This window comes from Culex quinquefasciatus, chromosome 1 (assembly GCF_015732765.1).
Source record: "Culex quinquefasciatus strain JHB chromosome 1, VPISU_Cqui_1.0_pri_paternal, whole genome shotgun sequence".
Lineage (NCBI taxonomy): Eukaryota > Metazoa > Arthropoda > Insecta > Diptera > Culicidae > Culex > Culex quinquefasciatus.
This window is the reverse complement of record NC_051861.1, coordinates 110548629-110560421: the sequence shown is the minus strand read 5'-3', so window position 1 is coordinate 110560421 and position 11793 is coordinate 110548629.

The following is an 11793-nucleotide window of genomic DNA, read 5'->3' as shown; positions in this document are numbered from 1 at the left end:
TTTTTTCCGTGTACTATTATTTCTGAATAGTCCTCATCAAAACCTACAAATTTGCCGAAGACACCAAATCGATTAGAAAGTTATTCAAAAGTTACAGATTTTCAAATGTTTACGGACTATTTTTTTATCGACAGCTGCCAAATTTGTATGGATTCATGTATGAATAAAATACATTTCCGGTTATGGTGGAGAATTGCAGAAATTTATCTGGAATTAATAAGCTAAAAAAAAAAAAAATACGGAACCATTATCAAAAATTCAGAAAAAAAACTTTCGAATTTTTAAGATTTTTTTTTCAACTCTCTACAACCCCCCCCCCCCCCCGGGCTTTTCAATCGATTTTTACCATTAAAAAGCATTGGAAAGAAGAACTCTTGAATTTTTTAGAAAATTTTAGGGTTGAAAGTTTTACTTGTTTTATGTGACTTTGCCAATGTTTTTAAAAATGTAATTTTTTTAGAGGTCTACATTGGCTGTGTTTTTTACTAACATTTCCTATATATGTTAAGTAAAAAGAAGTATGCAGTATTTTTTTTGTATTATCCCAAACTATGCCTCTACACATTTTTTACAATTGAAATGATGATTATGCCATTTTATAGCAGAAAATGTGAAAAAAGCAAAAAAAAAATAAAAAGTGTCTGTAAAAATATGAAAAAATTAGATAGGCAAAATGTAATAATAAGAGGTGGTAGAACAGGCCAAATACTACCAAAAACAAACATAAACTAAACAAGATAAATTCAAATTAAAAAACTTAAAAATGAAACAAGAAAAACATAAAACAAGAGAAGTCAAATTTTTCGAGGAACAAACGATGCTCAAAATGACCTCGTGAACATGGGAAAAATAAAAATCCTAGAAATTTTTTTTTGACAATAGAGGGTTAAAGATTTCTTTGTGCTTCTCCTTCCCAATTACTCGTTTTCAGAATCAGGTTGTTTGTGTACTTCAGTGGAATTTTTAATTCACAATACCGAAGTTTTGATCAAAAGTTATTAACTTGATTTTATTGTTACTAAATGGATTACAAACATTTTGCATTAAAAAAGCACTTTTGGTGCTTTTTACTCATTTTACATTTTATTGTTGATTTTTGGAATAACAAGAAACAAGAAACAAGAAACAAGAAACAAGAAACAAGAAACAAGAAACAAGAAACAAGAAACAAGAAACAAGAAACAAGAAACAAGAAACAAGAAACAAGAAACAAGAAACAAGAAACAAGAAACAAGAAACAAGAAACAAGAAACAAGAAACAAGAAACAAGAAACAAGAAACAAGAAACAAGAAACAAGAAACAAGAAACAAGAAACAAGAAACAAGAAACAAGAAACAAGAAACAAGAAACAAGAAACAAGAAACAAGAAACAAGAGAAATTGCCTTTTTTTACAGAAAATGCTTATTTAAACGCTTTAAAGTGCTCATTTAGTGCTTTTTAAATGCCAACTTTTCGTAACAAATCTGCCATCACTTCCCCCCTTCTTTCGATATGACGTAGGTATCGCCAACAAACGCGCGCGCTATTTTGCATCACTTTCAGGGGGTAGGATCTCTGGATAACTAAAGCAAGGAAGGGGGGAGGTCCTGCTCCTGTGTGTCCCCTTCCCCTCCCTTGCGATGCCGAGGTCAGTAGATGCGGCACCAAGGGGGGCATGAGAGGGGAAGGGGGTGGAGTATGCGGTAAAATTTATGGGGACTCTACGTGCGTCAGCAACGTCCTCGTCGTCGTCGTCGGTCGATTGATGGTGATCCTGCAGGATGAGGACGGGAACGGGATTTGATCCAGTTTGAAAAATTTCAATTAAATAATTTAAAAATTGTCAAATTTTATCAGAAAATACATCAGAAAAGCTTCATTTATTGAAATTTTCACACAAAAAGCCAGCTTGGAGGCCAGTCGGCCAGCCAGAACCGACGCCACGAGCACGGAGAGAAAGGTTGGAGGTCTGCGGACGTGGCACGACAAGGCGATTCTAAAAATAGAACTCCGTTTGTGGACGGAGGAGGGGGTGTGTGCGAGGTGAGCCGTTTATAAATATAACCGAAGCTTCGGCACTCACGAGCGCGAGCACATGGTGGAACTCAGGGCCGAAGTCCTGAAGGACGTCCGCGTGAGTTCCTCTTGCCACTCAACCAACACAGCTTAAGGGACGGACACGCGATGAACCTGGTTCGTTCAGGACTTTGGTGGTTGATTTTATGAATAAAGCATTCATAAAAACGGAACTCACACCGCGAGAGAGAGCGCGACTTCACAGGTGGGGAGAGAGAGTCCTTCGAGTCCTGTTTCGAACGAGAGATTGAAGGACTCCAAGGGGGAAGGGGAAGGGGACAGTCCCCATTCATGACTTGATATCTCTTCCCGAGTTTTCTTCCTGACTGGCTGGCTGAAGCACGTGGCTTCGGGGCGCCAACTTGTTCATTGACAACAGCAAGAAGGATCTTCGCGAGAGAGAGAGAGAGAACGAGAGAGTGTGTGTGTGTGAGAGAGAATTGCATTTTGTGAATCGACGGGGCACGAGATCGACGTGGTTTTGTTCCAGTTCAAGTAGGCGCCGATTATTTGGGAGGGAAAGTAAAGGGGGGTAGGGAAAAGCGATATTTACCTCCTTTCTTGCAGCATGTGGCAATGCCGGAATGAAACGTTGACCTATATCGGGTGGAAGGTGTGTTGGAAGTGCCTGATTGATGACGAAGCACTGAACAACCTGGAAATGTTTTATTTCACTGTTTTTTTTTAGTTTGACAAACAAACCATTATTAAATAGTATTTAATAATACTCAAAAAAGGTAAAAAAACATTGCAATCGATATTATTAATGAACAACTCAAGCTCAAAACAGGTGATTTTTATTTACTATAAGATAAATCACAGAAACAAATTCATTTTCTATATGAAATTACAATAGATGAAATCGACTAAATCTCATGCGAAATCAAGATTTTCCTAAAGATATGATAAAAAATTTACATCAAAGCGTTCCTAAATTAACATGATTTACCACAGTTTTGTTTGAAAAGCTGAATTAAACTGGAAAAAGCGTAAATATATCCTGACATAAAAGCCATATATCATGAAAATTTAGGAGCGTTTTTATGTAAATTTTTATCTAATCTTACGTTCCAGATGAAATATTACACTGACCTACAAAAATTTACAAAAATGACTGCGCAGGCTCAACTCGAAAGGAAGCATGAACTAGACAAAGCCGACTGGTTTTTCTCCAAAGTTTGTTTGAAGAGTTAGGGCGGTTCGTCGCTGTTGCATGCAATATGCAGAGCAAACCACACCAATTCTCCATAATTTTTTTACCAAAATACCTTTTTGTTGCAAACAGTTGCAAAAAGATGTTTTTTTTAGCACGAGTCGTACATTCATCCAACTAGATTAAAATACGGAGAGATTCTTTTATATATATTCTTTATCTTTATCAATTTTTATATGTTTCTAATTTCTCTTAGTTTTTTTCAAGTTTTTTCTTTTTAAGATTTCTTACAATCTTGTTAATTTTTTTTCAATTTTTTTCAATTATTTTAAAATTTCTTTAATTTTTCAGTTTCTCTCAAAACTAAAAGGTTTCTCTGAATTTGTTTCGATTCCTTTCAATTTATTTCAATGTTATTCAATTTCTTTTAATTTCTTTCAATTTATTTAAATTTCTTTGTATTTTTTTGAATTTCTTTAAAATCCTTTTAAATTCTTCAATTTTCTTTAAATATCTTTAAATTTCTGTCAATTTCTTTAAATTTCTTTAAATTTTTTTGAATTTCTTTATAATCCTTTTAAATTCTTCAGTTTTCTTTAAATTTCTTTAAATATCTTTAAATTTCTTTAAATTTCTTAAAACTTCTTTTAATTTCTTTTAATTTCTTTGAATTTCTTATTTTTTTTTAATTTCTTAACATTTAAATTTCTTTAAAATTCTTTAAATTTCTTAAAATTTCATTAAAATTTCTTTAAATTTCTTTAATTTTTTTTATTTCTTTAAATTTCTTTAAATTTCTTTCATTTTCTTTAAATTTTTTTAATTTTTTTTTTAATTTTCTTTAAATTTCTTTAAATTTCTTTAAATTTCTTTAAGTTTCTTTAAATTTCTTTAATTTTCTTTAATTTTCTTTAATTTTCTTTAATTTTCTTTAAATTTCTTTAAATTCCTTTAAATTTCTTTGAATTTTATTGAATTTCTTTAAATTTCTGTCAATTTCTTTAAATTTCTTTAAAATTTATAAAATTTCTTTAAATTCTTTAAATATATTCTATTTTTTTAAAATTTATTTAAATTTCCTTAAATTTCTTCAAATTTCTTTAAATTTCTTTAAATTTCTTTAAATTTCTTTAAATTTCTTTAAATTCTTTAAATATCTTCTATTTTTTTAAATTTATTTAAATTTCCTTAAATTTCTTCAAATTTCTTTAAATTTCTTTAAATTTCTTTAAATTTCTTTAACGGTACACATCAACCATAGCTTTTGCACCCAGAATTCTGTTACAGACATTTTAGTATCTTCAAAACTACGGGAACTATCGATATATTTTTTTATTCATCCCCTAAATTACTGTCTTCGTAGTTATTTACAACAAAGCTTGACTATTTTTACAATCAGATTCTTGCAGGATTGGGTCCGTAAGTTTGACAATTTTGGAATAAGAAGACAACAACTTCCTTGGTTGCTGTGCACCCTTAAATTACTTTAAATTTCTTTAAATTTCTTTAAATTTCTTTAAATTTTATTTAATTTCTTTAAATTTCTGTCAATTTCTTTAAATTTCTGTCAATTTCTTTAAATTTCTTTAAATTTTTTAAAATTTCTTTAAATTCTTTAAATATCTTTTATTTTTTTTAAATTTCCTAAAATTTCCTTAAATTTTTTTAAATTTCTTAAAATTTCATTAAAATTTCATTAAATTTCTTGATTTTTTTTAATTTCTTTAAATTTCTTTAAATTTCTTTAAATTTCTTTAAATTTCTTTAATTTTCTTTAAATTTCTTTAAATTTCTTTATTTTTCTTAAATTTCTTTAAATTCCTTTAAATTTCTTTGAATTTTATTGAATTTCTTTAAATTTCTGTCAATTTCTTTAAATTTCTTTAGAATTTATAAAATTTCTTTAAATTCTTTAAAGATCTTCTATTTTTTTTTAATTTATTAAAATTTCCTTAAATTTCTTCAAATTTCTTTAAATTTCTTTAAATTTCTTTATTTTTTTTTTAATTTCTTTAAATTTCCTTAATTTTCTTTAATTTTCTTGAATTGTCTTGAATTTTCTTGAATTTTTTAATTTTCTTGAATTTTCTATAATTTTTTTTATATATATTTTGGTAAATTTCATTAATTTTCTTTTAGAGCCGAACCAGCGTTTATTGCTGAAAGGCTCGTTAATAAAGACAACTAACTAAATAACTTTAATTTTCTTTGAATTTCTTAAATTTTCTTGAATTTTCCTAATATTGCTTTATTTTCTTTAATATTCCGTTTTTCTCTTTAATTTTATTTAATATTATTTTTTTTATTTTCTTTAAATATTCAGTTTTTCTAAAAAAAAATGTTGATATTGGCAATGAAAAGTAGGCCTTTTTGTCATTTGGTAATTAAAGGAAGGCCTTTCTATATCATCGTTGATCGGAAGGCACGCCGACGTTTTGGTGCAATAGAAATCTATTGGAGAATTTTTCAAATTATTTTTTTCTTTATTGTTTGTTTTATACGTACCAATTAGGAATGATTGTAAATAAAACAAGTTTCTCTGATAAAAAAAATCACCAATATAAATTTGTTTTTCCTAATCGGGGTTTTCAATTCTCAACGAACTTTTCTGATTTTGTATTAACGCAAAGCAAAAACCCAAAATGGGACAAATCTCCTCCTTCTTTTTTAACCAGCAAAATTATTTCTGATCGTTCCCAGTTGCTGCACACATCTTGCAACACCACCCGGGATGCATCAGGCCGCGGCACAGTTGGCCAAAGCGGTTCGGGGAACCGAACGCAAATCGGAACAATCGGCTGGGGATCGGGGGAAGAGGTCCGAGGGGGTGGAGTAAGGGGAGGATGGAAAATTTTATTTAATGAATGACGTCATTGCAACATAGTTTGGTGATCAAAGGGGGGGGGGGGGGTAAATCGAGTAAGGCAGCAAAAAAAAAACTGTTGTAGTGAGCTTTGTTTTCGGGACGTCGGTCGGTCGCCTGGCGTTCAACCCGAGTGATGGGAGGTCCTTGCGGATGTCGTATCCGTTGGTATTGTGGTAGTGGTGGCCTATTAAACAGTTTTATCTCTCGTTTTTTTGCAAACTCAAAAAAAAATCAACATAAACAAATTAGGTTGCGACACACAATCGTTGACAAACATACATCGTTTGAGACGGGCTGTCAATCTTGAAAACTTTGAAGATCTTGACGAGAGTTCGAGTCCGTGAAAATCGTTTGGCGTTTTGGCGTTTTGGGTGCCAGATTTCGTCGCAGTTCGGGTAAAAAGTATGTTAAGGTTCCGAACCCAGATGAGATTCAGAACGTATGAAGGTGTGTGTATGTGAGTATTTCAATGCTTTTCTTCTTCTTTGCAGGTGACTCTGCAGTTGCTCACCGGAAAATGATGACGTCAAAGAAATAGTTGAGTGGATTTTTACTTCCCGTTTTTTGTTAGTTCTACTTAATAGCTATGGTTAGGCTATGTTAAGCTTTGATTAAAATTATATGGTTCAGAATGAATTTTTAAAGATACATTTTTCCTGAAATACGTCGAATGATACAAAAAACTAAAGAAAACGTAGTAATAAATTATCCAAAATAAGCCTACATTGCATATTATCAAGGTGCTTTTGACAAACAAGACAAATGAAATTTTGAGAAAATTAAAAAATTAACTTTTGGGTTACAAATTAAAAAAAAAACATGGATTATTTACTTAATTCAATTCCGTTTTAATTGTGAATGATCATCATCATGATGAAATAATTTATTTATGAGTACAATTTTGAGCAGGCCTGCCCAACCTTTTCGTAAAATGTAGATAAAAGCGACTTGTATAAATATTTTTTTAAACTTTTGGTAAAGTTATGTTCACTGGTCATCTGAGAACCGATTCAATCAAAGAAACCATGAAAAAATCAACAATTGTAATTTTGACGATCAAAAATGTGAAAATTGAGCCGAAAAGGTTGGGCAGGCCTGATTTAGAGTATTGAAGAAACATTGATCTGAATTTTTCCAAAACTCATGTTGGAATTTTTTAAAAACCTTATCCAAAAGTTAGAAAAGTTCCTACAACAAAATTATATTATTTTTAATAATTTATAGCACGTTGAAAAATTTAAATTTAAATTTAAAAAAGTGATTTTATAAAAAAAAACAATTATTATCATAGAAAACTTTGGATTATACGGAAATTATTAAACACAGGAATAAAATTGAAAATACTAGTTTGAAAAAAGTCTGTGAAATTTCAATAAAATTGATAAATTAAGAAAAAAACATCTTTTTTCACTAAAGATCTTATTCCCAAAAACCCTATAGTTTTTGATTGATTTGTTTTAGAACAACCAATTTTCACGGAGATTTTTAGAATTTTTTTTTAGAAAAAAAAAAACGCACATTCTCAATTGAAAAGAACATGTAAGGAGTTCTTTTTAAAGGTCCAATAAGACCGATGCAAATAGTTTTCAAAGTTTTTGTCCCTCAGTTCCAGCCGGGTTTCAGCTGATTGCCCTTCATTTTCATTAAAATTTTGAAGTATTTTTTTAGAAAATATTTTTTTCGCTTCCTGATTTTTTGGGCCGAGGTGTTTACGAAAAATGTTATATACATTTCGATTAGGACAAATTAGGCCGTTGCAAATATTTTTCAAAGCTAATATCACCCCCTATTAAAATTGGTCTGAAAAATCAGGGGTAAAAAAATCCAAGAAATCTTCAAAATGTCCATGATAATAGAAGTCTAATCAATTAAAAACAATCAAAAATGCATTTTTCTGCATTGATAATCATATTTAGCATGTTTGGACTTGTTTAAAAATGTTTTGAATTTTTATGAAATTCCAATGTACAGCACCGCAAAAATTTTATTTTTCGCGGATATAAAATTTTGGTCAATACTTAGATATTTTGGAAACTAATGATGGCAAAACAATTGGATAGTGCGTCCATCCCGGGAATTCCCGGGTCAAAAATCCCGGGTTTTTTCCAAAACCGGGAATTCCCGAATCCCGGGAATTTTTATATTTTTTCCCGGGAATTCCCGAAATTGAAAAAAAAAACTAATTTTGGTCTGAAAATTCAGATTTAGTTGAGGAAATAGAACAGCTGAATACTTAGAAATCGATAAGAATTTAAAAGCTTTAAAAAAATTATTTGTCATATATCAGCATTACATTGGCTTATTAGGGAAAATTGTTAAAATTTTAGTTTACAGATTCGCTAAATGCCTAGCGCTTTCAATATTTTCTATTTAATTTTATAAATTTTTAAAAAGACTGAGTATTTTTTTACGTAGGGGGAGAGGGGGTAATATGCACCCCCTAAGGGAAAACTGTGATTTCTCAACCATTACAGCATTACTGTGAAAGAATTTTGTTCGATGTTCTAAAACAACTATTATTCTTCGTCATCCATGTGAAAAAAGTCTTAAAAAACCTCAAAATTGTTCGAAAATATCAAATTTCTAAAAACATTTTTGATTCATTTCAAACAACCATGCGGGGCAATATGCACCGCAACATTGGGGCAAAATGCACTACAACAACGGGGCAAAATGCACCGGGTAAAATCAGTTTTCACTAGTCACCACTAGATGACACCGCTGTTTTTACTAAGGAGCTTAACAGCGGTGCATTTTGCCCCGACCACGCTTTTTGCAGAAAATTTAATTAAAAATGCATTTTTTGATGTTTTTGGACTTATCTATCTTCAGAATAATGAAGATTATGGCAAAAACTATTTACCTCAACACTTACAATATCAATAAATGCTTTTTATATTGTCCAAAAATCATAAAGAAAGTGCAAAGAAAATTAGATGAAAACACAACATTTTAAAGTTTTGCAAATAACTTGAGCTGTTTTTATACTGCGATGCTCAAATTTTTCCAGCATGGTTTAGTAATGTCAAGCTTCCAATTTCTATGATTTTTCCCCGGAGAATTCTTCCAAATACCGAGAAAAGCAGGGGGTGCATTTTGCCCCGGGGGTGCATATTACCCCCTCTCCCCCTATATTTATGATCTTAAATTTGGAAAAAAAAACATCATATTTAATCATTTTTCATAAAACACCAGCATCTTGGCAAATCAGAACAAATATAACCCATTTTGACTCCTGTTCAAATAACCTTTTTGTCATAATGTTTTGATTTTTTGTTCATTGATTTCGGGTAAAGCAGGACATTTTTTTTATTGACTTCGCATAAAGCAAAATTAGTACTCCGGTTTCCATTTTTTTGCACTTAAATCTCCTGTACCTATTCAGACTGTAGTCTCGATTTTCCCCAGTCGGCAGTAGTGACTTAAAGATAATTTGTACAATTTGTTTTATATATAAAATGAAATTTTAAACTTATCTAAAATATTACATTGACTAGTATCATTTTATTTGCTGTCATTTCCGGTTTTCTTTTTACATTTTCGAAGATTTTTTTTAGGCTGAGACTTTTTTTAATTCAATCACTCGGATAATTTTGTTTTGTTCATTTCAAATCCAAGGCACAACAAATAACAAAAAAAAAACATTTTTAATTTCTTTTAAGCTATCTCAAAACTGTTTTCCTTGCTTCCATTGAAGTGTAGTTTATCACCAATTAATAATTTTGAGTAATTTTATGATTTTAGCTTGAAAAACATATCAAATATAATAAAATATACAGATTTTATGACTGTTTCAAAAATTTCCCGGGATCCCGGGAATTCCCGGGATTCAAAAAATATTTTTCCCGTTTCCCGGGAAATTCTAAACCCGGGAAAATTGGACGCCCTACAATTGGACAGGTGTAAAATGCATTTTAAAACACTTTTTTTTATAAAATGTTTTCAAAAAAATATTCAAATTTTCAAATTAAAAAAAATTGTACAACGCAAAATGTTGATGTTCACAACATTGTAGTTTTTTTGAAAATACAATTTTTTTTTCTCAAAATACCTTTTATCTCGGAAATTTTTTTTTATATAATTCGCAACTCTTTTATCAAATGCAATATTTTTATTATGATTTTCAGGACATTAGAGTTTTAAATGTAAAATAAAAAAAAATACCGTATTTTTTAAGTACCTATTTTTTATGTTTTTCACATAAGTATTAAAAAAACGCGATTTTTTGAATATTTTTCTCTGTAATTGCTGTAATTCATACATTAACCCATTGTAAAAATGTGAACACTCATTTATATAAAAGCCGTCATTTGTTCTAAAAACCTAATCAGGTCTATTAAAAAAAATCCATATTGAAATTTAAAAAAAATTATAAAAAGGCGCTATGCTAAAAATTATGGAAGCTTACACTTTTTACTAAGGCCGATGCAAATATTTAAAAAAGTTTTTGTCCCTCGGCCCTGGCTGAGGTCAAGGGGGCAAAAAAAAATATATAAAAATTTAAATAACAAGCCATAGTCTTCACATTTAAATGAAAAAAGTGTTTTAAAATGCATTTTACACTAGTTCAGTTGTTTTGCAATCATTAGTTTTCAAAAAATCTAAGATCTGACAAAAACAAAAATTTTATCGAAAAAAAAGATTTTGCATCGAAAATTTTCAAAAAATCTTAAGATTTTTTAATAAACCCAAACATGCTAAAAATGATTTTAAACGCAGGAGAATGTATTTTAATTTGATTTCAGTTGGTTGCACTTGAATTTTCATTGAAATTTTGAAGTTTATTGTAAAAATATTTTTTTTGCCCCCTGATTTTTCGGGCCAATTTTGAAGGGGGGGGTGACAAAAACTTTTAAAAATATTTGTACCAGCCTAACCACAATTTCAAAAAAAAAAATGGTTAAAAACTTTCAAAGTCTGAGAAAATTTTGTTTGAAAAAATCCTTTTAAGAATAATTTAAATGAGTTACCGTCTGTAATCGGTACACATTTTTTCTGGAACAAATTCTGTCCACATTCTCATTTTTAACGATTTCCACCCCGAATCGGATTTTTTGTAGAGGGTTCAAATGGTTTAAAATTTTTGTTGAATTACATAAAATTTGAAACAAATTTTAAAAATTTTGTCTGCACGAATTCACATTTACAATATTGAAAACAGGGCTAAGAAGAGTTCTTCTCAATTTCAGAGGGAAGTTCATAATCTAATCTAATCTAACACAAACGCAGCCAGTCCGATAAAAGCATGCTGGAAAGTCTTGTGATTAGATTACGCCCCAAGCACTTTTCTTGTCATTATTAAAAATTGCAGTACATCCGAAAACATCCTAAAATGTATTGCAAAAATTAAAACGGCCAGCCCTACTACGTTGTGTTTACCGCAGAGAGGATTCTTTGAACGGACCACATTTCACAGAATCAACAGGGAAGGAAGGATGTGTGGACATACCGTACCAAACGCTACTATTTACAGTTTTATATGTGTTTTGTAGGATGTATTCGGTGTAAAATATACTGCCCATGTTCGCATAAATGTCCCATATGCAAAAACAGCAAGCTGAGAAAAACGCATTTGAAGTTTGTCCCACACATAAGGCTACGTGTTAAGTTTTCGCGAAAAAACTGGATTTACTCCTGATTTCTAGAACAAAGTACTGGAGTTATAGGCTCTTTTGAAAGAGGAGCACACGATTTTGAACCAAACTGCATCAGTAACT